The 26,729-nt window shown below is 29.9% G+C and overlaps 2 protein-coding genes across 4 annotated transcripts in view; both read left to right on the top strand.

Moving 5' to 3' along the window:
- LOC128996124 (dnaJ protein homolog 1-like) overlaps nucleotides 1–26,729 on the top strand; it is a 448,367-nt gene that overhangs the window by 69,330 nt on the left and 352,308 nt on the right. The window lies entirely within an intron of this gene.
- The window catches only part of LOC128996125 (adipokinetic hormone/corazonin-related peptide receptor variant I-like), a 209,806-nt gene that overhangs the window by 62,372 nt on the left and 120,705 nt on the right, over nucleotides 1–26,729 (top strand). For 2 of the 3 annotated variants that reach the window (XM_054421243.1, XM_054421242.1), the window contains exon 3: nucleotides 24,978–25,013. The exons of the other annotated variant lie outside the window; for it this stretch is intronic. The gene's annotated coding sequence lies outside the window, so the exon portion shown is untranslated. The remainder of the gene's footprint in view (nucleotides 1–24,977; nucleotides 25,014–26,729) is intronic. 3 annotated transcript variants of the gene reach the window in all.

Here is a 26,729-nt window from a genome sequence, read left to right on the forward strand (position 1 = left end):
TTATTAAAATATATTTAAAGTGTATATTGTATGTTATATTTATAATATATATTTGTAAATATATTTCGTATAATATTTAAATATATTTTAAATATAGTTTAAGATTATTCAACGTTTTACATTTATATTTTAAATGTATTTGTTCAATATATTAAAAATATATTTTAACATTTACATTTCTAATACAAAATAGATTTATATTATAAATATATTCCACATATATATATGCGGCCATATTGATTTAATTATGTTCAGTTGAGCAGTGTTGTGCCGGCGATAGGTGGGTGTAGGACTGCGTCCGTAGGTTATATGTTGTGGACTTAACAGATATATGCGTATCTACAGGATTTTTTCTGAAGAAATAAGAAAGAGTATGCATGGAAGTGTCTTTTGTTTAAATGTGTGTGTGATTATTAGGCCAGGCAACAAAAATTAGTGCTAATTTGGACCTAACCTCAAAAAATGAGTGTTAGTCATTTAGGTTACGGCCTAGTTGCACGATTCTAGCTTAAGGCAATATGCCTAATATGCGTATCTGTAGAATGTTTGCTGAAGAAACAAGAAAGAGTATAAGTGAAATTGTCTAGTCTTTAAATATGTGTAATTATTAGGCTAGGCATTAAAAATGAGTGCTAATTTGGACCTAACCTCAAAACATGAGTGTTAGTAATTTGGATACGGCCTACATAGTTGTACGATTTTACGGTAAGTGGATCAACTGTTTATAAATTAGAATACATACGGTACATTTACCAATAAAAATGTACGTTATTCAATCTATTTTTACAAACAGCATTCTAGCCTATTTTTTGCCTATATTCTAGCTAAATATTTGCGCAAGTCTGAATTTTTACTACTATAGTAACGATATCAGGCCGGCCTACATCCCGAATGAAGCAAATCTGTGTAATTAGTAAACCTAAAATACTACGATAATACATTTGGATAAAGCTTCTCTCAATTAAAAGCATAACATTTTTCCATAAAAGAGCTGTCTAAGTAGTCCTAAATTATAGACCTGGTTTTGTTTAACCCGCCAAATGTTAAGCGTCGTAAAAGCGACTCATAACACACCACCGTGGTGTTATGCGTCGCTTTAGCGACTCACAAACACTGTTTAAACAGCTTTATATATTATTTATATATTTGAAATAGATTATATTAAATATATTTTTAATATACTAGCCCTTTTCCATATTTAAAATATATTATAAGAACACATTTGAAATATATAATTTATATATAAATACCACAAATGAAATATAACTAAATATATTACTCGGTCCCATAATTTGCATATTTAAAATATATTGACAATATATATTAGCAAATATATAGCTTTATATTTCAAATATATTTTTTTTATATATTTTCAATATAAATTTTCTATGTGGGAATATAAAGCGCATTTGAAGTAGATAAATCCATCACTTCGATGAATGTGTTATTTTGTCTCGTTTCCAATGTCTATCTGTTTAGTGACAGTGAAATTAAAAAGAGCTCTTCAGTTTTCAGTTATCGTTATATAAAAAGTGCTAAACTAACTATTTTATTTTATTTGAATTTTTACGGGACCAAATATTTAAAACTCAATAATGATACATGCAAGCTATGGTTTAGCATGGTGTTTCTGATTCGCATTAAAAATGTGTTTGTAGTAAGCATTCAATTTAGTAATATATTGTCAAGAAACATAAAAAAACTCAATTTATACCATTCAAACAAACGTTGAAACATTAGATCATGTATAGTTTATGTTCATTATAAAGCAAAATTCTTATTTATTTTAATAGATCATGAATGAAAAAAAACAAATATGATGTTAAACACAAAGTTCTGTTTATGTAAATATTAACATATTAACTGTTGTTCTATAGTAGTGTTCTGTCTATTTTGATGCCACCATGCTACATTTTAGTCTTGTAATTATTGACTGCTGAGACGAGCTGATGTGGTAAATTTACATTCACCGACGACCCCTTAAGTTTCAGTAGTTTCTAAATGTGTGGCTTGCTTAAAATAAACTTTATACGTAACTATCAGCTGCTCATAACATTATACATACAAAAAATAAATTATAATCAAATTATTGTTTTACAGATTTTCAATAATAAAAATCGTAAAAAATACTTATCTCAAATTTCAAGACTGTTTGAGTAATCAGTACCGAATATTAGGGATTCAATGACTTATTACAGATTTATGAATAGTTTAAATTACATTCACGATAATTGCTCAGCCCACTTAGTTAGAAACTACTCATAACCTCTTGTTAATGATGTTAAAATGTTTCAAATAATGTTGTAAATGTAATTAGACCAGTAAAATAATGTATCCTAATAATAAATAGACAATCAAAATCCTTTAGTTATGTTCTAACTATTTAATACACATAACACTTATGGTTTTTTTCAAATTTAATAGCTTAATGATTTTTAGTCCTCATGACTTAATATTTTTACTAACATTTACGCTAATTTAATTTCTGGGGAAAATTATGCAGCAAATGTTTAACAATTTTTACATTTTTACAAAATCTCTAGTTGAGGTAATAAGCTATGAAATAACAGTTTTAGAGAAATTAAAACTTGAGGTTGTATTTATTTTCATAACCAACTTCACATGTTTTGACGATGTTAAAAATAAGAATATCATACTGTACATTGTTAACAAATCAATCTGGATGTCAATTCTTCCTTCTTTCGATTAAATAAACTTTTAGGTTGCAGCTTCGAATAAATTTAAAGAGAAAATACATATTTCTTCTTTTAATTTCGTAAGGCAAAGTATAGCTAACAAATTATTACATTTGTTTATAGTTTACAGTTGTTATAATATAAAGTAATTTATTATAATCCTAACTAACCTAGGCTAGTATAGTATATTACGGTTCATAGCTTATGGGTTCCAAGTGTTATCCTCCGCTCTCCGAAACGGACACTTCAATCATTGTAGGATTTAGATTGTTTTAAGAGAATTTTTTTCCAGAATCCCGTCGAAACACAAAAATAAAGAAACAATTACGGGTATTTCAATGGGCTTAGCTTTTTGTTCCTTTAAAACATTATTTTCTAAGGCATTCAAATACAAATTCACTTTGGACACAACTCACATCCAGCATTTAAAACAATTATGTTTTTTGCTCTAAAGGTTAGTGGTGTAATCAAAATTAATTGATTCGCTAAATTAAGAAAATATTAATTATTCATCCGTGTATTAAGTTAGTAGAATATTTTATATTTACATTCTTAGGTCTTGATTTATACCATAGCCACCCTTTAACGATGTAGGTGACTCAAATTCCCATATTAGTATATATAAAAAGTTCCCAGTTAATTATTACAAATATCCATTTAGGATGTTTTTCTTGTATTTTTAAAATATAAATGAGCTTTTTAACATGCACGGTAGTAATAATTGCGTTTCAAAAATAATAATTTAAAGAAAGATAGACAATTCGAATCACGATTAGATTCAAATCCTAAGCCTTCATGTAAAAATGTTGGTTGATAAACATTTTGTTACTGCATAAGGTAACGAAATAACAAATAATATTTTATTATTTGTCTATTATTACTTTGAATTGTGAATTAATAAATATAAATAGGGTCATTCTTTCTATCAATTTTATCAATGCTACCTAACAAATGCAGTCTTAAGAATACGAAGAACTGCTGTAGATGAGAAGATTGCACATTAACCATTGAATAATTAATTGAATAAACTCTAAACCAGTTTAAGGATCAGATCAATGGCTAAACTTGCACCTGCCAATTACACACAACAACTACACTAATTATTGAACTATACAGTTACTATCTCACTAAGCCAAATAGTGTTAATAGGCTGATAACTGTGGCACTTTGGCTTACATTTGATTTAATATTTATACAAACTCCACTTGCTTAGTGATGATATAAATGTATATATTTTAAGTGCCACTATATATTCATACAAATTCATTAGCTGAAAATTTTGAAACATCACGTATGTCTAGGAAAATCTAATTAAATATTATAAATATATGATCTTAAAACAATTATTAAGACATGGGTTATCATTTTTATGTTGGACACCTCATTGTAAATTCTTTATTGTTAGGTTAATCACTCAGTAAATACTCAATGAATATTATTACACGCCATTAACGAAACTGAGTTTAAGAATATTTAATAATTTATGATATTTTTTTGTATATATTAGCTTGATTCAATTTCCACCTACTTTTATCACATGATCCTTTTTATTTAGCTATTTCCCCTTCGACAAAATCATCATTATAAAGCCACGCATCATTATATCATCATTATAAGATGGTGCAAAACACTTTAGTTTAATAAACATACATCTTTTGGTATCCAAACGCTATTCATTAACAGTTGTCAAATTTACAGTAATTAGAGGGATAAAGGTATCCGATTCTGGATATGTCCAACAACATTATCATTACAATGATGAAACTCTGGTCCCATTGCGGATTACAGCATGCGTATTGCTGCGGAAACCAAAATTCATGGAAGCCGAAGTTTAATTGGCTTTCGACGCATAGCAGCGTGTTTGAAAACTCATTTGACACACTGAATCCGCTTTGATGGATGTCAAAGCGTATTTTTTTTTATAATAAAGAATTTATGTTTTTTATTTTACATTTCAGTAATATATGAATTGTGTTCCAATTGATTATGTATACATTAACTTTATTCACTAGGCTGTTCAGGATTATTGTTTTGCTAAGCTGTAGCACAGATATAAGAGTATACTTTGTTGTAGCATTTCCATCTACGTACACTGAAATTTCCCATTATTATGATTTGTTCCTCTGGTACAAAATGTTTTCTCCGTTAACCACGCCTTCATGTAAAGTTTTTTTTTAAAGATCAACTGTTCAATTATACAAACAAAACCTGCTTCAAAAACCTGAATGAACCAGGTGTTAGCACAATTTGTTTTCAGTGGTAGAATTTGCAATAAGAGGAATTTGAAAATGAGCTATATGACACACATTTGTGACTTAAATTCGTTTCTTTTGTAAAAAGGTAAAAATCATATTTAATTAACCGTTTCGTCGGTAAAATTCAAAATAGTGTATTTACTGCAAAATATTTGGATTTCAATATTCACATGTGTTTTTACTTTTACAGTTTTTTGTCTTTATCAAAATTTGTATTTGCACGAAAAAAGGTAAAGGTCAAATGGCTTTGGATTTCCAGATAAAGATAAGTCGTTATCGGTGGATAAAAGGGTATTCTGCAGGAAGATGATCTCTATATAGGCCTATTGCGATAAGAAATAAAGATACGAAACCTTCTCTTAGTTCTAATACGGTTTGTTTCCACAAACTCAACTTCAATATTATTAGCATATATTTTATTGACTATCTTGACCGTTATAAAGTTTTATACTACATTACGTTTCGACTATATGAAAATAATCCTTTGTATTAAATGAATTTGAAATGTTGACTGAAGTATTGAAATAGGGTTTTATTTCAAAGATTGTATCAACAATAGAGCAATCCTCAATATTTTAATAACAAACAAATTGTTTTGGTAAAGTAATATTTGATTAAGTTACATATGCATGGACATTAGCTATACAGTCATAAACATAGTGTTTCTGCCTGATCGATTACACTGCAATATGTAAAAGATGAATAAATAATTAAAGTACAATACAATACCTTAAAATAATAAACTTGCAGTTTTAATAACTAAAAATATATTTATTGCAGATTTTTTAAGCTTTTTTGTCATAAAAGCTTTATTTTTAACAAAATTGCTATTTTCTTATGGTAAGTAAAAAATAATTTTGTAGAAAATGAAAATATTAAGCTATCGATACCAACAAACCAAATAAAATAATTAAATATAAGAGTACAGTTGTCAAGTTGTACCCAAGGAAGCACAGCTTGGATATGGAATAAATATAAGAATTAAGCATCTTGAGGTTATAGCCCTACCATGTAGCCAATTAGGTAGTATACTTTAATTTAGGAAGAATCTAATTTAAGCTGGTAGTAGAATTGAGATGAATTAAAAGACTAAGTAGGCCAAAGACATATATATTTTACGGTTCTCAAATTTCACAAAATACACTTTCCCAATAAAATCAATTATGCTCTTATTACTTCCAAATATTGTACTAAATAATAAAATACTGGAAAGATCTTACTTTAATCAGAGACACTGGGTTTAATGGTCAAAACAGGCACTAGCAGATACCATGCAAACTAGAAGTGGCACAAAGAAGCTACTGGACCAAGAAGTGGTAGTACCAAGAACAAGAAGTGGTTGATATCTGTCTGAAAACAACACACAAACCCGATAAAAACTATTCTCTACAAATTCTAATAATTAAAAGTGGATTTAAGATCCTTACAACACCTTGTGAAAATGTGCTTCTCAAGAACAAAACTCTACAGGTCTGTATGAACTATACTTGTTTTCTTTTCTTGTAAAATGCATTAAAATTGATTTGAAAACTATTCTTTACTTTACAGGTTTTTCCAAAAATGATTTCTACAAATGCTATATACAATAAATCTCCTAAAATCTTATTATTAAACAATATTAAAATCTACTTACAATTTATACAGCAACCACATTTTAGTAGACCATTTTTCTAGTGAACTTAACTGACAAACTTGAATTTGTTATCTAAGAACACTACCAACCCTACAAAACTAAATCTTTTAAACTGCTGGACACTATTATTTCTTAATCTTACTCTACCCAATGATTAAATGATTTGATTTTGTTTTAGTTATTTCAATTAAACTAATTTCCATCGGTACAAGGTTTGAAACAATAGGGTGCAAATACAAAACTTCGCCAATTATTGACAAAATATGCAACTTAACCCATCGTCTGCCATGGGTTAAACAATTTCATTAGCTAATTTCAAGGGAATCTTAACATAAATAAGTTATGTTTCAGTGACTTGGGATTATCAATATGTTTGCAGTGAATGCCACAAGTCGTATTTTTAAGTTTGACCTAAAGTAACGTGTTTAGTCACCTGTGGTTCATTTCACAAAGTATCTCAACTGCCTCTACAGGTTCCGTTCATGTTCTATTGTTTGATTCTATTATTAGAACACCAGTTGGCAGGTATTTCACCACTTTAAATATTTAAACCTGTATAGGTATTTATACTTCAGATGGTGCATTTTCAAATCTCAGATAAAACTACGATAGTCAGAAAAAAATAAATGTATAGATAGTGATTAGGAAGGTCAATGGATAGTTAATAATATTTTGAACATGCACTAATAACTAAATACAAATTTAACAAAAATGCAAGCTGTAAATTGTATGTAGGGCATATGCAAGACATGTATTTAATTGTAGATTTAAGCAAGAATTAAAAGATGCCTCTGGATATTTTAAATTGTATAGTAAAAATAATTTAAATATCAACCTGAGGTCAATATCGAGATATCAATAAATATTTACAAGTCAGAATTCTTTTTTAACATTTTTTTCTGACATAAAAAATGCATATACAGTGTTAAGCAAATACATTTGACAGATATTCTTATTTCGTTTCAATTTACTGTAACATGTTTTCGGATTTAAAAAAGTTTTTTTGTAAAAAAAATAAAATCTCACTTAAAAACTAACAACTAAATTTAAATAACGGTAAGTTAAAATATCATTCATTCTTGCCCACGCTGTTTATTTGGCCAAAATAAACAAGGAAAATGGAGCCTTTTAGTTTTCCACTAAGCACTTTTCATGTATACGTGGGTGCATATAAATGCTTTTGTTTTTGTTCTTTTTAGGTGTGGTTATAAGTCTTGTAGCTGTACGTAATTTCCTATTGAGAACATAGTCATTATTTTATTTGAGTTTGAATCATGCATAGAAACTTGTGACATATATCCAGGTCGTATTTAGGATGTAAGTGAAGATTTTAGCGAACTTCTCGTAAAGAGAACGAGCTCTTGGCAAAACTTAGACCTGGGACTGATTAATACAAAAGCGTGGATCTCATCGTGAGGTTCTCTCACGTATGTTTTCCACGAGAGCCTGTTACGCGGGAGACCCTGTTTATTGACTTAGGATAGGCGGATATAGAGGCTATTTTTGGAAACCTTACCCTGTTTTACAACTGCTTTGTTCTCATTCAACGTGTGTAGAATCCGGGTATTATTCAGAATCTAAAATAGATTTCGGGACGGAATACTTTTTTGAATATTTTATCAAGTGAATTTACCATCGTTAAAAAATCTGCAGTTCTTAATTAATCTGTGTCCAACTTTTGATAAATTCAGGAGTCTCACACTAAAGGCTGGCTATCTTGTGTAAATAAACGTATTTCCCCCCCCCCCCTCCATAAAAAGGTTAACTGTCACAAAGCCATTACATAACCATAATTAATTCCAACTAATTCTACACTTATTTCCCCCCTTAAAGTTTTCTTAACCTTTTGTTTCTACGTAAAGTATTTGAATAATGTTACACATCATATATTTACGTGAGCGTAGCATTATATGCAACATGTAACTACGGGGGGACCCGTTCACAAATTAATCATTTTAATGGGGTTCAAAACACGTCCGCGATACCTTTCGAAGAATATTTCGTAGCTTAAAATAATTACGCTCAAGAAAATTATAATTGCCTGAAAATCTGAATTTTTTTGAGATTACTATTAGATGAATGAAGCTATAAATTTCCAACCTTTCAAAAATTTTGAATGTAAATTTATACCACAAAGAGTAATTTAAGGTACTCAATAAGGCTGCGAATATTTCCAAAGCAAAGCGTACTGATATTTGGTTTTTGACTTTTACAGGAAAACGCGTTTTAAATATATAAAATAAATTATAAAACATACTTCATTATATTCATTGGTAAGAAATTCTTCTGAGAATTAAATGTTTTACTGGTATTTTTCACTAGTCAGTTGTAAAATGTCAGCATCTTTTGTATAAATACATTAATAAGGGTTTCTAGAAATCATTTACAAAATGCAAGTTTCTCTATTTCTTTATCTGACATGACCAACTGTCACTATACATTTTACGGATATGTCGAGTAGTTAACTGTTAACTATATTTCCGTTTTTTCAATATATAAAAACAAAACAACCAACGCAATGTATAAGTTTAAGGTGTGGATACAAATTACAACATGTAAAACCCACACGTTTTACTGTTACTATTATGAATTAAGTTAGTATAACAATCTAGTTTTGTAAATGTTTGTTAGTATTAACTATTTTTGCGTAAGAAAAGCCTAGGCATTTTCAAGCACAATCGTTGTTTCCATGGACACAAAGAAGTTCTGATTGAGAGCTTTTAGACCCACTTCCATTAAAATACATTAGCAGTTCAAGAATTTCCTCTAAAAAATAAAATGTATTTTGTTGCGTTTTAAAAGCACATGAGTGTACGATATTGATATTATGAGTGACTAAAAATAGTTAACCGAGACATATGAATAAAAATCCAATAACATCTATTACGATCCCATGATTCTGTGTAATGAACTTATGACAGCAAGGTTTCCATAGTAACTTAGCCAGTTGTGTTAACTATCCCATCAGTTAGTCTGGGGATCCGTTGAGATCAGTTTATGCAACATCTAGATCTGAAAGGTGCAGTTAATGTTGGCATTAGAAAATAAATTGTAGGTATATTATTGGGTTTTATCATCCACTTAAATATCATATTTATTTACATTCTTTTTCTTATCTTTTCTTTGTTGCTTCGTGTAATCAAACAATATATCTTATATGCTCTAATTTGAAAATACCAACTTTATTAAAATAGTACTGAACAAAACCTAAAATAGTCCTTTTTCATGTACTGTATATTAATGGTTGTCACTATATAGTAAAAGTGAGTAAATATACCAGGTGTAAAGCGTTATTCACAATATACGTAATATTCTGCCATCACTATAGCATGGCTCATACCACGTACAATTCTCTGGAAAATATTATTAATTTATATTTTTTCACATAAATACACTTTCTAGCGTGTGATAGTTGTTATTGTGCGCACAATTATGTATTACCCACAATTATCTCCAACACTCAATATCTTCTAGTAAGCCCTTTGAAGTTTAAATTGGGACTTGGTTCTTAACTTAGTTCTCAAGTAAGATTACGTAGGATTTAAAACAAATTTTACTCTTTTTTCGTCTATAAACTATCGATCAATCTGTTTCTCTGTGGACAAATTAAACACGCGAGACAGAATATACGAACAGATTGTACACAAACCACGAATCGCTGGCAATACGGCGAATCCACGTGTAAATTATAACATACATTCATTGATGAGTGAAAAAATTCAACTAAAACAGAAAAAAGGTTTTTACGTTGAGTTTTAGCCTAAAAGTTTTCATGTTACTTTAATCATAGTGGAGAATTGCATGGATAAATCACTAATGGCATACGTTGAACTGAAAGTATAGTTACTACGTTATACATAAAAGAACTTAATTTACTGAAATTTAACAAAACATTTTTTTCAGTTAATTTTATTTACCTAACTGAATTTAATTTAACTGAAAATGTAATCAAAAAGGCTCTATGTTCTTCGAACGTTCAAATATTATTTTAAGTTGATTGCATAATGTATGCATATTTTAACAATTTCCGAATTCCAGAAAACGCCTGATAGTGTCTTGTAGAAAATTTAATTCCTGGCTATGAAAATTCTTCCAAATCCTTGCTAGCTCTTACCGCGTAGTAATGATATACGTTAAAAAACGTGTTTTGTTGTTTTCAGTTGTCCGCCATTTTGGATTTTCAGGGGGGTTAAAATTAGAAAATGGGACTTTTGGATATTTTCCGTGAAACTCAAGAACTTCCTCTTTCTAAAAGAATATTGTTCGATCAAATCGGATTCATAGATGAGTAGTTATGATTTTTTTTCAAAATGGGGGGATTCTTTTTGAAACACCCTGTATATTATAGTACATAAACAAAGCATTAGCTTAAAAAAGATTTATCTTTATCCAAATTTATTTTCCAAAATTTATTTAAATTTGGTAAAATACAAATCAAAAACAATTTACTGAAACGTTAATGGAGTTTGCTTACAATATAATCCTTATAAATTAACATATTCAATAATATATCCATTTAACTTTTAAAATATTTTAATCACGGCTTAATGATTTCAAGCTTGTATTGTTTCCGATATTTTATAGTTCCGAAATATCCCATGGATTAAATAAATGTGGAATTACTTTACATGTTCATTTCAACATTGTCCAAGCTGCATTGTTTACTTCGACTGGGCGTTATGGAAAGAATATAGCTACGATATCTTTTAAACGCCAATTAAGGCTGTTTCAGAGAAGAATGTGTTAATAGCATCCTTCTTCTCTGAAATTCTGAGAGTTGAAAGAAAAGTTAAGTTTAAATTTAATCAAACAATATTATTTCTCAGCCAAGATTATAATCTCTTGAGACTGAATAATTGGAAAACTTATTTTCTAGACTGCATATTTAACATAAATACCAATTCCTAAAGGCATAGTTTTTGATGTTTTTACAGTAATTGCTTAACGTGTGTCTCTCTGTTGTGCCAATTCATTGTTTTACCTTTTGCAAGAACACACTGAAAGTTACGGTGTAGAGCAGCTTAATACGGACGGCATAGAACCCGTCCTATTCTCTATTACATGTTTTATTTATCAGGAATACTTCATTTTAAAATAACATGGAATAACTCCGTGTCAACAAGTTTCTTGTTTCATAGGGTTATCAACTGCATTCAAAGCATCGTATGCAGTATACATAAATCTGTAGTATAAATAGTGAATTTGTTTATATATTCACCTAATAATAAGCCACAAACGTACCTAAACCAGATAATAGACATAATCGTAAGATGCAGCATTTAATCGTGCGAACAATAAATAATATAAAATAATTTAACATGAATATTTCGAAAATATATCCCTTACGTTAAGTAAGGTGTAAACAATTTAAATAATTAAATTAATTTACATCAAATTGAAATTCACACCCTATTAAAGTTAGTCAGCTTAAATTGTTATTTGGACACAAACCTTATATTTGTCACTGTGGGTTAACCGTTTTTATTTCAGAAGCTATAAAAGCTTAATTAATCATCTATCGCTTTATGGCTTAGGAAAGATAAACCAAACTTCTAACCATTCTCCGTTGCAACTGGATATAAAAAAATATTTTTGTAGCCTTAGAAATATGTTCAAAATCATAAAACAATTTAAAAAGTGATGTGTATTATTTGACTGATGTCACAGAATACTATTTCAAAGGGACCATGTATAAAACTAAACAAAATAAATAAATATACGTTTAAATTTATAAGTTTAAATAAAATATATTAAAAATATACGGAAATTAGCCATTTCAACCCCCTCCTCTTAAATATTTAAAAACAGTTCTTAACAAAAACTGTTTGATCTCTAACCACTTCTTAAAAATTTTGGCAGCGCTTAGTGTTTAACTACATTGGTATTTCACTCAGTGTAAGATTTGCCCGGTAACAAATTCTCCCCGCTCCCTACAATCTCACTACCATAAATACTAAACGGGGGGCCTGGAGGCGTAGCCCTAATTGATCCAAAGGCGAGTTTTTAATATACTTTCATATTTAATTCGATGCTGTGGTGAGAGCTTTGAAGGTAGACCACCTGCCTGGGCTGTGGTAAATATTGACTAAAGCGTCTTTTGCTCCGTCTCTTGGTTAGGGAACGTAGCAACCAGCCAATACAGTATTGTTTGAAGCTTATTTATACTAAAAGACCCAAAAGTATTAATGTAACAACGTCTAAATGTACCATCGTACATATAGAACATAATTGTTAGTATTTTCAAAGGCCATTTTCGTTATAATATTTTGGTAATGAATTAATTGTTGGCTGTAATAATGTGTAATAAATCATTTAGATGCTAATAATAATTAAAAAAAAATATTTTGACATTGCCTCTGCGTATCCACACCCAAGTCATAAACTTGTACTTCGTCGGATCTTAAATTTTCGTTTCACAAAGTTAGTAAGCAGTTAATATACTGGAATATACTATAAATGGTTACCTATCGTACGTTATTGTACTCAATGTAGGGCTGTGTTGTTAATAGTTTGTCTTATAGAATCTAACACTGACGTATTATTTTCCATCTCATAGCTTTAGCGTAACATTTATATTATATTTTCTATCAGATGTAAATGAAGTGTTTCACTATTTTACTATCAAACTTGTAAATCGTTTTAAGAACCTAAAACAAGAAAAGCTTCTTACAATTCAATATATGCTTGAACGTTTAAATAAATAACCCAAATTTATGTGGTCGTTGGAAAAATAGCTCTTGCTACCAAAGCTGTAATAAAATGGAAAGTGTTTTATGGAATAAAATCTTTAAGTTGTAATGAAGCTGAAATATGTGTGATGGGTTATAAGTTATACTATTCATATAATACTGTTAGTGTTCGTTCAAAGTGATACAAGTACTTAAATAAATCATTTTAACAATCTTTAGTTTTGCCACACAAAATTTAATGTTTGTATAAATACGGGGCATCGTTGGAACTATGTATGTAAGCTTATTTTCTTTAGAATCATTTAAGTATATATTATGTATATATATTTGTTTTATCCCACACACCAAATTAATTAACGTTACGTTTAACAAATGTTATAACGTTTCTATAGAAACTGTTACTATTTCATAAGTGAAACGAATATTTTATAAAACCTCTAACGTGTAAAGATACAAAAATAGACTTATTAGTGATAATAGGCAAGACAATCACCACATTATTTCTACGAATGCTACTCTATTTATCAAAACATAATCATCGTATTATTGTTCTAAATATTATCTAGATAAGATTAAGTAAACTAACAGCATCTTGATATGACTCAACTATAGAAAGTATTACGTCATCTTAAAGTTTGTCCTTGAATGAAGTCGGACATCACATTCCTTTTACCGGACCTTTCAAAGCTAAAAGCCATATAACAGATTACTGTGACCGCAGAAAAGCGTATAAGGAAAACATTAAATATACCGTTGTTGAGATAGAATGTTAGAGATTTTTATAAAGTTACAAGTTTAGGAGAAAATACGCATTGCTATTAAAGATATATAAAAAATCCGCCTGAAAACCGTGCCTTCCTTTATATTTGGGAAGGAACGTATCACCATTTACAAAGGGTTGTTAACAACAAAGAATTGTTAGGTGTACGTAAACTTAGTATTTTTAATTAAATACGTACGACACTTTTATACTTTTTGAGAAGACAGGTCCCATCTTACAGAGTATAATGAAACTTTGTAATATTGTATAACGTTATGAGGCTGCATCAGTTTGCATTTTTTTAGTAGTTTAGTCAAATAATAAAAAAATTGTATGGCATAATGTTTAAGCAATAGAGTTATTTCATATCGAAGGTAACACATTATTTGTTAATAATGTAATTAATGTCTGGTGTTTGATGGACTGACGGTGGTAAATTCCGATGGTTATCAACCAATAATCGACACACAATCAACTATTTGATTGAACATGACTTTATGCAAGATAATAAAATTTATGGGTTTTTAATTGAAGTGAGATTAGTCAAAACCCCCATCTACGAACTAAATACAATTAAACTGTTTAGTAAATAATAATCATACACCAACTCTATATAATTTTAAAATGATTAAAAGTCACTTAATACACAGAACTACAGAAATGTAAATTGTATAAATTCTAAAACCATAGTCTGATATATTATATTAGATTGATAGTAATATTGAAAATTTATTTACTTCCGTTAGGTGACCTAAGCAGTTTTTTTTTCATCCTAGAAGACCAACAAAAAATAAAATATGTATACTTGCTGTAATAAATATCACACGCCTTTATAACAGTTATGAAGCACATAAGTCAAATCTAGATATCGATGAATGACTTAGTTAGATATGATTTACCCAAGTTATAAAATAAAGCTATTTATAGCCATTGCTTTATCGAAGCTAAAATAATAAGCCTTATTTGAAATAAAGTTTCCAGATCTATTTTAGTTTTTATTTTATCTTTAGTTGCCTTTGTAAAAGACTTATTCCAACTGGAATTCCTATCACAACATACAGTGGTGCTATCATAGCTTAAGTTGTCAAAATACGAGTTTACTGTTTCACAGATAATTAGGTGAGTTATGGAAAGACTATTTAATACTTATGTTTTACTGGGATTAATAATATCTTGCAGGAAGACAAATATGTGTCTAATAATATACTACCAAACTACTAATTATATATTTACACATACAACCTAACAATAAAACAAAGTATTGCTATTTTTGTTGAGAGTCAATAAACTGAGTTTTAAGGTACCCCATTGTTTATCGTTCCACTAAGGGTTTGTAAATAGAATAGTATATTCAGCATTACACTTTTATGCCAAGCGGTCGTGAAAACAAACCTAACCCATGCCAAACGCGAATGACGTTTTGTAAAATATTACTGATTTTTATTGAACCGACAGTAAATAACAAGAGTTGAGGGTTCGATCGTATTGCAAAAAAGAAAATAGCCAATGAGGACTCATTAGTTTTATCACAATATCGAAGGATCACTCATTTTTACAGAAAAGCTTGTTATCCATTGATGGTGCTTGTATTGTCTATTTGCGAAAAATAGGTTTACACCCAATTAGAAAGTAGCATTAATCCGTCACACCAATAATTTGACATGCATACTAAATAATAAATATAGTTGAAGTTTATATTGCCAAAGAAATAGATTCCAGTATTTACACTCACAGCAACACAATAAACAACAATAAGTCTTTACCATTATCCCTGCCAACCCTAAAAAAAATTTATGCTATGGAATTTTTCGATACTCTTTTAACAATTAATAATTTCCCAAAAAGGTAAAATTAAAGTAAACATGACTTAAAAATTGAAAAAAACTTGTCACAATTATTTTCTTGCTCGAATAAAATTCCAGACATCGTAACATCGTGAAAAAAATTGTTCCATTAATTTTGGTGGAAAATGTCCAAGAAAAAGGCAATAATATTTCGGATAAAGTAGCTATACATTTTTATCTTATTTTGACTCTCTCACTACTTGGACTTCTTTTATAGTTAAAGTTAAAATCAATCATAAGTAAAAGTTTATTGTGTAATTCAAACTTCTGAGACCAATTTACATAATAATTTCAAGCTAAAAATTTAAATTAGTACACAAAATTATATTAATTTGAACAAAAAATGTTTGCATTATAGATGTAAAATTAATCAAGTATTTAAAATCACTCAAATTCGACGGCAAATAGTTTTTTTATACATTGTTAGTAAGTTGGAAAATCTGTCTCAACCAATATTGCGTATAATGTAATAAAGGCCTATACAGAAAAGTACAAGACGAATAACAAACCTCTCTGAAATCATATAGTTAATGTAAATTATTATTTTCGAATATAGTACTTTTCATTCCTTTATTAACTTAAGTATAAGTAAATAAAAGAAACGTCTTATAACACTTAAAACATATATTTACGCTTATACTGTTACTCACAAGACGGTAAATATACAAACAAGGTGGTAAGTGGTGATCGATTTCGATTGGACACTCCATCAGACATTCGCCTTGGGTCTGATGATGATTGGAGTGTTTAATCGAAATCGATCACCACTTACCACCTTGTTTGTATATTTACCGTCTTGTGAGTAACAGTATAAGCGTAAATATATGTTTTAAGTGTTATAAGAGGTTTCTTTATTTACTTTCCGTAAATTTAATAACACGTACAATGGTGATCAAGAAGTTATTAAGTATCAGTATATTTATGTTAATGATATAAAAATAGATGAAAATTATGCTTTATGATGTTAAGATTTTCAAAAATGTTGTTTTGGTGGTGATTTTCTATAACATAGACTATGATGTTTATACCAATAGTTCATACTATAAGGGCGCAATACTTTCCAGTACATACTTACTAGTGGTTATTTATTTGTATACTAATTGTTTAATCAAACGGAAAGTAATTTACCATCATACCATTGTTTTAAGCGTAAAGGTAAAGTTCCAGGTATTTAAAAATAGTATTTCCCTTCAAAGTAAAGAAAGTGGCCCACTTCAAGACAAGATTAACAACCGAAGTGGAGCGGAGCGCGAAACTTGCGGTACACGACTTATGATCATACAGATATGTTAGATCTACTAGATAAAGTGTCAGCTTATAATTGAGGTGTTACACAAAGGAGAGCACTAAACAATCTTATGAAATATTCAGGTAATGAGATTTCTCCATATAAATGTATTATTGTTTTAGTGATTTTTATCCGAATAATAATGTTTCTAAGTTCTCTTTGTGGGTAAAAACCACACCAATTATATTTCCGTTGAACGCTCTAGATCACAATAAAAGATTGGATTTAGACTTTTAAATCCGCCTTTGTTCGTTGCTTTACAAAAGTTTTCTTGTGGATCTTAATACCTTTCGGTCGTGCTTTTCTAAGAATGGTGACGATATTTTTGCATTAGGTTTGATGTTTTTCATAGTATATCCACAATATTAATTTTTTAAAAATTAGAACACTCTAAAACAATTGAATAATTAAGTTTATTTCATCAAACACATAGTTTTTTTATCATGATTGTAAATTTAATATTAGTATAAAAATAGACCTGGGTTACGCTGTCAAGCAGATTTAGTACTGAGAGACGCTTAGAAATTAAATTTATTCTATTAATTTATTTATTTATTGGAAGACTATTTAATCATAAACTCGGAGTTGCAATTTTTTACGAAGTCCTTCAATTGAAGTCTATAAACACATAATTACCATTGTGGAAATGTTTTTTTAGACATTTAAAAGCATGTCGGCCTTAGTCACTAACAAGACTACAAGATCGCGCCACTCATCCTACACTCATCTTCATTCATACTTGGCTTAAAATACCTACTTTGTATGGTCACCATTTCAATGAAAAGTACTAAAGTATTAAAAAGCATCAATAATATAGGCTCCATAGGGGATATACAAGTATATATATATATTTGTCCCACCTTAACGTTTTGCTGAATCAATTTACACATAACTTCTGACTAGGACTAGAGGGTCGTGGTACCATCACATGGATACAATTCATTCGTGATTGGCAGGATTTAAACCAAGGACCCCGTGGACCGAACCCTCACACTCCTCCACAAGAATAGATCGTTTGATAATAGGATAAAAATATACGGTATTCCCAGAGTTATTTAACTCACGAGCCTGATGGTTAGTTTGTTGAGTCAAGAAAAACAGGTTCGTTTCCATGGATACAATGTTGTACTCGGTGAGGACTTGCATCTCATTTCAATTCACGGATTGTCTGTAATGGAAATAATAGGTTAAGATGACCGGGGGAATGAGTTTACAAAAATTATCTTGTTGAATGCTTAAGATAGTTAATTGAAACTTGACATCACAACGAATTATTGCATTGCAATTACATAGGTTTATTACAAGCCTGTTTTTCTGTTTAGTAAACTAACTGAGTAGTAATAGTATATTACGTTACGAGCCCGTGGTGTTTTACCGTGACGCCTCGCGCGGAATTTTCGTGCGAGTGTTAAAGCTTACCGGGCGAGTACCGTACAATACTTTACATCATAATACACATAATTAGTACATTTTAAACGCGTATCACAATTTATTCAGGACATTAAGTGCACGATAAAAGTACATAACGTTAATTTCCCATGTTTATTCACGGTAAATGGCAACTTTCAAGCCTATCCAATACGGATGGAAAAGTACCTGTTTCTGTGTAGTCTGATATAAAAACATAAAAACTAAAACGTCTTGTAAACTAAAGTATATAGGTGAATACCTAACCCGATAAGAAAATAAACAAAGTTACTTAGTCAAAACAGGTGTAAACTAACGTACTAGTTACTTTTGTGAACAATTTGGTTACTTTGAAAAGGTTAATAACCATCAACACGTATCAGAGGAAAATTTACAATAACTATTGTAACCAATCGTTTTATGTAATTGATTATTTACCTTTATAGAATGTGTACCAGTAGTCTTAGCTTGGCTATACAAAATATTTAATTTGTAACAAATTCTTTTTTCGTATTTTGAAACCGTTACATTTTGAGTTACTCATTGAATTGGTGTATTTGCGTACTGTTATCCTTGTCAAAAGGTATTTCATCATCAAATTTCGTTTTTGTATGTAACAGTTTATTCCTTGCTTTACTGGATACGTTCCATAAACAAACCCAGGGACGGAAAATGTAAGGTTAAAAATGCGACCAACCATTAAAAAAATAGTCTAATACTCTTTACAAAGATATATATACCAATAATTAAAAAGTAATAAGTCCATACTAAGTAGGTATATTTTAAAAAATGGATGAAATAATACACGTCATATGTAATTGGTAACATGTTCTATATGTTTATTCATCAACGTTATTTCAATTACTTCAAACAGGTTAAAATTCTGTATCTAATCCGTTCAACCTCATAAATATGTAGGAATGAATGCATCTAACATGAGGCTTATAATACATTCGCACTCTTGAAACGTATTTCTTTCTCAGGTATTTGAATTTTACAAAAACTACCATCAACAATTAGTAATAATGTAACATTACCATACATATACTTACAGAAATCGTTTGTAAATGCTAGTATACATATACATATAACACTCACACACTTTATAACATCACTTCGAAATTAATGTTAGATATAACTTATTCACTATATGAGAAATTCGCTAAAAATACACCGAAATAAATGTTTACAATGTTTATACAATAATGAAAAAACCCTTTTTTTACTGTCCTATTTGTTTAAGTAAGGTAACTTTACACTAATACACATTCAAAAGAATAGAGGATAGAGGGAAAAGATCGAAATTATATAAATGTTAGCATAACTAATATACTTTCAGAATTAAAGTAGTATCGCCACTTTGTGTATGGCACAATACTAATACTGTACAATTGTAACACAATTCAGGTATAATTGAAGAATAAAACGTGATTATGCCAATAAAAATTATTGCTTCCGTGATAATTTTAGATCAAATGAAATAACCTTTGATGCTATTAAACGTATGGAAACGATATGATAATGATTTGTTTTCTTTACATTCAGCCCGATTCACGATTGTCTGAGAAACAAGAAAGCAAATATAATGCAAACAACCTATATAAGTGGTCCTTTATTTTCATGTTTACGGAGGGATCAGAGAAAGATTCAGTCTTGAGGGAATTGAAAACCTAGAATGATTGAAACTTCTATTTTGGGCAACGTCGGATAAGATTCTGACCCTTAAGCTATAAAACGTTATAGATGAAGAGTATCGAAGTTAATCGAACCTTTCTAAACGGAATAATATATTGTTATTTATATATTCATTTTATCACAAAAACTATTGTGAATGTATTTTACTGTTAGACCATCTATTGGTTGTTCTAGAGATAAAAGAAAACATTAAATTTGCAGAATTTTAATTTTAAAATCTCATTCCCCCCCCCCTTACACGCTATTAAATAGGAACCCATCACGGCCACTTATGTTTAAGGTTAAACACGTTTAAGTTTATTGTATTTAGGATGTATTGTTTATTGCTGTTGTTTATACTGGGTTTTTTTTATATAAGTTCATTCTTATTTATATTGTGTAATTCCAGTACTAAAAGTAAGACATGATTGACATGAATATTTAAACGCTTTGAACAACACATGGTATTTATAAACATTGGTTATTTACTTTGATTATATTTTCTATTGTGTTTCGTCCACATAAAAAAATTAGAAGCGTTAACCAATAGTAATCTTATATATTAAAAAAATTTGGTTTTTCTTTTCCGAGTTCGATTGGCTCTTCTACCGGACCGATTTTCATGATTGAGGTCTCAAATTGAAGGTATGCACGCACAGATTTGCCATCAAGCATCGGCATATATTTATCTATAATCCCACTCGGCTGATACGTAAAAGAAATTTGCTCCCCATGTATTTCTTATGGGAGTTAAATTTGGTTTATCTTTGCCGAGTTAGATTGGCTCTTCTACCCGACCGATTTTCATGATTGAGGTCTCAAATTGAAGGTATGCACGCACAGATTTGCCATCAAGCATCGGCATATATTTATCTATAATCCCACTCGGCTGGTACGTAAAAGAAATTTGCTCCCCATGTATTTCTTATGGGAGTTAAATTTGGTTTATCTTTGCCGAGTTCGATTGGCTCTTCTACCCGACCGATTTTCATGATTGAGGTCTCAAATTGAAGGTATGCACGCACAGATTTGCCATCAAGCATCGGCATATATTTATCTATAATCCCACTCGGCTTATACGTAAAAGAAATTTGCTCCCCATGTATTTCTTATGGGAGTTAAATTTGGTTTATCTTTGCCGAGTTCGATTGGCTCTTCTAACCGACCGATTTTCATGATTGAGGTCTCAAATTGAAGGTATGCACGCACAGATTTGCCATCAAGCATCGGCATATATTTATCTATAATCCCACTCGGCTTATACGTAAAAGAAATTTACTCCCCATGTATTTCCTATGGGAGCTAAATTTAGTTTATCTTTGCCGAGTTCGATTGGCTCTTCTACCCGACTGATTTTCATGATTGAGGTCTCAAATTGAAGGTATGCACGCACAGATTTGCCATCAAGCATCGGCATATATTTATCTATAATCCCACTCGGCTTATACGTAAAAGAAATTTGCTCCCCATGTATTTCCTATGGGAGTTAAATTTAGTTTATCTTTGCCGAGTTCGATTGGCTCTTCTACCCGACCGATTTTCATGATTGAGGTCTCAAATTGAAGGTATGCACGCACAGATTTGCCATCAAGCATCGGCATATATTTATCTATAATCCCACTCGGCTTATACGTAAAAGAAATTTGCTCCCCATGTATTTCTTATGGGAGTTAAATTTGGTTTCTCTTTTCCAAGTTCGATTGGCCCTTCTACCCGACCGATTTTCATGATTGAGGTCTCAAATTGAAGGTATGCACGCACCGATTTGCCATCAAGCATCGGCATATATTTACCTACTGTATTGTTCGACCAAAAAACGTAATTTGATTCATTTTCGGATTCTTTCTTCAATTTAAGATGTATTTCACCAGTTATATAATTATATAATCCTATATATTTTGGTCTAAGGACCTCCAGAGAAATACCGGCTTTCATTTAAGCTATTAGTTTTTCAAATCGGGCGAGTTTCAAGCAAACGCAAGGTGAACAACAAACATTTTTTTTATATAAGGTATTTCTATGAGTAACAATCAATAGCTCCAGTAATGTTGAGGTTTTTTATACGTTTTAGACTCAAAATAATCAGTCAATTATAGGCTTTAATTTGAGCTATTGATCGTTTGAATCAGTTAAGCTCAAGATACTGTTTTACTCAATCAAAAATCATGAACTTGGTTAGGCCTATATCTCGGATATTATATTCATTTTATCGCTGCGGAGCAGCATGGGTCCTCTAGTTGTTCTTCTTGTGATAACAATGTGAAATGAAATCCCAGTGTGTAGCAATCAATAGCAAACAAAGTAACTTAGCCTTGCCGTATCAACGTAACTTTTCTCCCAGATTCTAACATAAACTGAACAAAATATAAGGCTTATAACTCGATAATTGAGTGTTGAATTTAAGACTCAAATTTAGGAGTCTCTAACAACGCTCATATAAACTAGGATTATAGTAAGCCTATTATATTTTAAGCTAACAACACAACCACGTAGAATTTATTTTTTTTGTATTCCACAATAAGCACATACATACAGTTTAATCATCAAACCTTTTCAGAGTTTGGATAAAATATTCATACATGTAATCTTACAACAATTAGTCCCTTGCTCGGTCTTACCATTAGAATAACCGTAACAGCTTATTCCCTATATGGAAAATATGCTAAAATAAACAACTTTGAAATATTTCTTTTCTTATATCCACAACATTTTACAAAAAAGTAATAAATTTGAGGAACACTCAACTTTGTAAATTAAGCTTAATCGCATCATACAATATAGAATTACACAGCTTAGGTGTTTCAACTTCATTTGGAGAAATTACTCTCTCGATCTACAATTTATTAATGCAAAATCTTACACATCTGGTTTGTACACTAACAACTTCAGTGGTGAACAAATTTGGATATATTTGTATACTTATGAAACATCTTGAAACTCAAATACTAATACCAAAAATGAAATGTTTATTGCTGGAAAAGTAAACAATTAACACAAAACCATTTGAATGTGGTAAACATCACATAAAACACATTTTAGCCTGTGATTTGCATACAGATGTCCTTTGACATAATGAGAGTTGCTATGTCATATTTCGACCTCTCGTTAGTGCCATATGATGGCATCACTGACTCAACCAACCAATATGTCACAGTGTATCAATCAAGCTATCAAGCTTCGTATAGTTACATCAAACTACTTTACATTGTTCATTTTGGGGGAAGAAAACTAAAGTTCAACCTCTCGAATCTAATAAATCAATCATTTCCCAACCAAACTTTATAACCATTCCCTAAATGAAGCCTATTTTGAAACTTGTGGCAAGTAAAAATGTAAAAACTAGAAATCACTTTAATAAGTTAATTATAAGAATACAAAAAAAAAAAAAAACTTTATCTTACAAATGACGAAGGAATACAATAATACAAAGCTATGTTTGGTTAAGTTGTAATATATTTTTCCATTCGAGAAAGATTTTTCTGGAGACATAACGAACATTTCTGTCAAATAGCCTTTCCTTGTAAACAATTATTTTTTGCAAAAAGTAATATTTTAAGTATTTTTACAACTTGCGGTGAAAATACAAATACAAATTATTGTAAAGGAAAATAATTAAACTTTGTTAATATATCACATCAAACAACTGGAAAAATGTTAAGTTTCAGATTAATTTGGAAAAATAATTTGACTCCATCGTAAAGGAGCTTTTACCACGTAAATACTTAATGTTTAACTAGTATTTATGATTTCGGACTTATGTGAGTTATCGTACGTGTTTAAAAAATTTATATTTTATATAATTTAAAACAACAATTTATGTTGTTATAGACAATAATTTTAACAAAAAGTCGGGTTTTGAAATAAAAATTGTTTAAAACACAACGTTAGTATTTAACTAACAATATCCTAAGAAATGTGTTCAATCTTCTTAAGAATGTTAAATGGAAAACTCAGTAACTGATGGAGAAAAACGACATTTCGATAAATGTATTGATCAATTGAATTTTGTTCTGCAGTAAATAAAATACTATTATTACTTTTTTTAAATCAAATTCATAAACATAATATTAACTCGTTGTGCTTTGGACTTCATTTTATCGAGACATGCTCATGCTATAGCACTTGTAATTGGTTTTAAACTTAATGGTTTCTTTTTAGCTCGTGGTATCTTTTTATATATAACAACAACTTGCATCAAATGTCTAAAAAAGTTTTTTTTCTTTCAAAAAAGTATCAATTATAATTAAAATATAACTTCAAGCTGTTGATTGTTAAAATAAGTAAAGAATCGTAACGAGCTCAACAACTGTTTTAGAAACTAGTTCATGCCATGTACTAATAAACATGTAATTTAACTGTTATCCGGGTGAATGGAGCTATGTTTAGGCTTCAAATTCTTGGTATCACAATTGTTGGGAGTATTGAGAGTAATGTTGAGAGTTATTTGGGTTCAATAAGCGCAATCCACATGTTTTTGAATACCACTTTGAATTCCCTGAAACCTTACATAATATACTATTTATAAAGAAATATATTTTTGCTCTGTGTCCATGTTTGTAGTCAGACATTAGATTTTCCAATTAAATTCCACAGTTCAGTAGCTTAATGGTTTCAGGAAGGAAATATAAACTTATTAAAACCTTTCTAGTCATTTGATAACTGTATTTGACTTTTTTTTTACAAAGAAAATGTATTGTTTATAAATTTAATTATTGAAAACTGTTGTTCCAGATCAGTGTACTGTGACTCCCTATCAAAGAGAGCAAGGTAAGAAGCTTTTTTTTGAACCTGAACACTTTTAATGACACTTTTTATTTGAAATTTTGCTAATTTTATCAATATTTTATATATTAACATTAGCTATAAATAGAATGTGACGTAAATGTATCACATATAAGGTAATAATGTAATTTATATAAAATAATATGTATAATTTAAATTCATATTAAATTTATATTTATAATAGAATTTTCACTATTCTTTAAGTATTTGTAATTACTTCAAAATGAGGCGTCACTTGAAGGGGGTTTACATTTAAAGTTTTTGAGTTGTCCCCTTTTTGGGGACACTCAAAAATTTCAAAATCATTAAATTAAACTACCTGCTAAGGTTGCCTGGCCACCAAAAGGACAACTCTATAATATTTACTTAGGAACAAATTCAAGGGAGGAAAGTTACTTTTTATTACACAATAATATTAATGTAACAGTAACGTCATTAATCTTTTATGGGACTACCATTTTGGATAGAGAAGAGATAACGATCTCTAGTTTTCACAATTCTTTAAGTTTTTGTAAACACTTCAAAATGAGGTGTCACTTGAAGAGAGTTTACGTTTAAAACTGTTGAGTTGCCCCACAAATCCCCCCTTTTTGGGGACTCTCAAAAATTTCAAAATCAGTAAATGAACCTTCCTGCTAAGATTGCAAGACCACCAAAAGGATATCTTTGTATATTTACTTAGAAAAATATTAGAGGGGGGGGGGGGTTCTTGACTTTTTATTCACCCTGTAGAATCTAAATTTTGTTTATTTACTTCCCTGTGTGATCACAGTTTTTCAATTTTTTTTTTAATAGGACTATAGGCACTATAATTAATCAACCTATTGTTTAAGAATTTTTTGTCCATTTCAACTGAGCAATCTAAATTATGTTACAGTTAGTGCATAGTAATATGAGGCTATGTTTTTTGCTTGGTTGTAAATGAAAGGCCTACTGTAATAGGACAGATTTTTTTACGACAAAATTCTGTATTAGTTTAATTAGTAAATAACTACTCACTATTCTTTCATTGATTCTTATGTTAAATCCCACATTGAGAGCAAGCTATCACCAGACTCCGAGTCACTTGATCTGTGATGCAAATTTAGCCTAATGATGCTGTGGTGAGAGCTTTGAAAGTAGACCACGTGGCTGATCTGTGGTAAATATTGACTGAAACTCATTTGCCACTACGTCTGTTGGTAGGCTACATGGCAACTCGCCTACACAGTATTATGTATGACACACACAAAAGGGGTATAAAGGGTGTTGTTTAGGCCTACGCAACCAAAATTAAATGTAACATAAGACACCGCATCTCACACTTTGGTCTCACTATATTATTTGTTTCATTGCAAATCAGCTGATATGCATTGTTGCATAGTTATCTATGAGTTTTATTGTTATTGGGAATTTATTGTAAACGAGTCTCAACTCGCCGTTTCCGCAAGTTCTACAATAAATCATCAATTACGCGAAATCTAATAGATAGCTAGAACGATGCATATTAGAAGACCGGCAATGAAGTAAAAAAAAAAAAAATATATATATATATATATATACCATCATAATGACCTAGTTGTGTTGTTAAAATGTAATTCACGGTAGTTGTAATTATTTCTAAAATACACCTTGCAACTATAATTAAGTAGCCTACTTTCAAAGACCCAATATAAACAAAAAAATAAAACAATAATGTAAGAATTTGCATGTCCCTTATTT

Source organism: Macrosteles quadrilineatus, unplaced genomic scaffold, assembly GCF_028750875.1.
Source record: "Macrosteles quadrilineatus isolate MER2022 unplaced genomic scaffold, UCM_ALF_1.0 Scaffold_6__1_contigs__length_79288215, whole genome shotgun sequence".
In the NCBI taxonomy this organism is placed as follows: Eukaryota; Metazoa; Arthropoda; class Insecta; order Hemiptera; family Cicadellidae; genus Macrosteles; species Macrosteles quadrilineatus.